This window comes from Etheostoma spectabile, chromosome 5 (assembly GCF_008692095.1).
Source record: "Etheostoma spectabile isolate EspeVRDwgs_2016 chromosome 5, UIUC_Espe_1.0, whole genome shotgun sequence".
Taxonomy (NCBI): Eukaryota; Metazoa; Chordata; class Actinopteri; order Perciformes; family Percidae; genus Etheostoma; species Etheostoma spectabile.
In genome coordinates this window covers 16,458,687-16,460,729 of record NC_045737.1, presented here as the reverse complement: position 1 = coordinate 16,460,729, position 2,043 = coordinate 16,458,687, and the positions used below count along the sequence as shown (strand labels likewise).

The window sequence follows — 2,043 nt, the reverse complement described above, 5'->3', positions numbered from 1 at the left end:
AGAGAGAGTCAGATGAGAGTCCCGTGCTAAAGGCATGTAGGCGTAGAGGAGCATGGCCCTCAGCTGCCAAGTTCCTGGGGTGCCAAGTGCCTTCTCTCGCATGACCCCTCCCTCCCCTTGGCTTCCATCTCCATCTGCCAGTCCGAAGCAAATGCTCCTCTTAAGTTGCTGCAACCAGGGCTCTAAGCTCTTTACCCTACCTGCTGCCTGAGAAACAGCACAACACCAAAATGTACTAAACCAAATCCCTCTTCTAAAGTGGAGCAGCAAGCCATCATGACTGCAATAAAAAAAAACTGGCTGTAGCAGCCCATGTCAGATAGGTCATGGATAGCTATGAATAGGACCTGGAGTAGAAGAAGTATGCAGCAGCTCTGCTGGCTCTCACATTGCTCTGCTGTTTCATAGAACATGGCTCATCCATTAGTAAGGAGCGCAGCACAAGCCTCGCACACCACCCAGTCAGGTCAGATCAGTGCTCCTATCAAATGTAGAAGCAGGGAGATTATGCTGTGCCTCAGAAATATAGTGGAAAGCTGCAAACAGCTGCACTCCCTGATAAAGCTGCTGGAGGGAAATGTATAGGTCCAATGATAGCACAATGTATACATGAATTATTTATTCTGTGTGTGTCTGGCATCAGGGCAATTGTTGGGATTAACTGTTAGCCTTCTACTTATAGCAGCAGTATAACCTAGGATGGTTTTAATGTCATTAAAAGCAGAAATATAGTCAAATGGGACATACCCGGGCTCTCGACTGAACCTCTGAGAGTTAAGATTTTAAAGAAAAGGTGCATTTCACTCTACAGTAACCATAGTCTACATACAGTTTGAGTATCTGTATTTGTTGTTTGTGGGCAGGAAAGCCATATTTCATTATTTACCGGGGAGGTTTGCAGGAGTTTGGTTAGTTGTTTTTTTGGGATGGGACACAGCCTTCAAATTGTGAATGCACATACATTCATACACTGAAAATATTATGTGACAGTAGCTCAAAAATAAAAATGGAACATGCGACTCTTTCAACTAAAAAAGCTTTACTAATGGATCCATTTGGGAAAACGATTTAAACCTGCAATAACTGATTAGATGGCATTGATACAGCAAACTTGTTAGCATGCGTTGCTATATATTGAAAGAGCAGTGCTAGTCCCTCCCTCATCATCACCACTGAGGTGCTTTTGAGCAAGGCCCTTTATCCCAACCACACCAATGGAGCTGCTAAATGGCCAGCCGATCAGACTGTGGTTGTACTGGGCAGCTTCGAGATGTGAATGTGTAACTGTGTAAACGTGACAGGTTGTTGCTGCAAATAAGAATGTATTCTCAATTGACTCGCTTAGAGCACTTTTAAGTCTCTGTTAGCTCGCTTTTTGGCTCTACCAACTCCCCAAAGAAAATATCTGGCTCTTAAACTGCTACATACACTCTGTCTGTGGTTTAATGTTAAGCAGGTAGTGTACTGTCAGTTTTTAGAGCTCTTTCCACTGAAAACAGCTGCCTGCTGAGGCCAATAAAAAAATAATGCTATGATAGTGATGAGAGTGAACCAAAACAGACAATTGTTGGCTAGTTAAACAATGAGTTTAAACTTGTCTGTATTTTCACTGTATTATTTTTCAAAATAACTTGAGTGAAGGTAGCAATGTTCTTTTCTTTTTACGTCTGCTGTAGCAGGAAATCATATGTTGAATACAAAGCCAAAAGTGTATTACAACATCACCTAATTTGTTTCATTGATTACACCGTTTCAAGTGTCAACATTCTCTAGTCTAACGTTATTAAACAACTTTGCTTGAGCAGTTTGTCTCCAGCATGTTGATCCTTGAAAACTTCCCTGTTCCCCATCATATCATCACAACATACAGTACATACAAAGCAGTATTTCATAAATAGTCTGAATGCAGTACTGATGTCTTTAAAAAATGATTTTTAAAGACAGGCTAATGCCTGTTAAAATGCCTGTTCCACCACACTCCACATTTTCATACATCCACATTGTGTGTGTGTGTGTGTGTGTGTGTGTGTGTGTGTGTGTGTG

The 2,043-nt window shown here is 41.6% G+C and overlaps 1 protein-coding gene and 1 long non-coding RNA gene across 50 annotated transcripts in view; one reads left to right on the top strand and one right to left on the bottom strand.

The window, feature by feature from the left end:
- camk2b1 (calcium/calmodulin-dependent protein kinase (CaM kinase) II beta 1) overlaps nucleotides 1–2,043 on the bottom strand; it is a 76,280-nt gene that overhangs the window by 65,471 nt on the left and 8,766 nt on the right. The window lies entirely within an intron of this gene.
- Nucleotides 745–2,043, top strand: part of LOC116688862 (uncharacterized) — a 9,121-nt gene continuing 7,822 nt past the window's right edge. The window contains exon 1 of the long non-coding RNA XR_004331875.1: nucleotides 745–912. This is a non-coding gene — a long non-coding RNA (uncharacterized LOC116688862). The remainder of the gene's footprint in view (nucleotides 913–2,043) is intronic.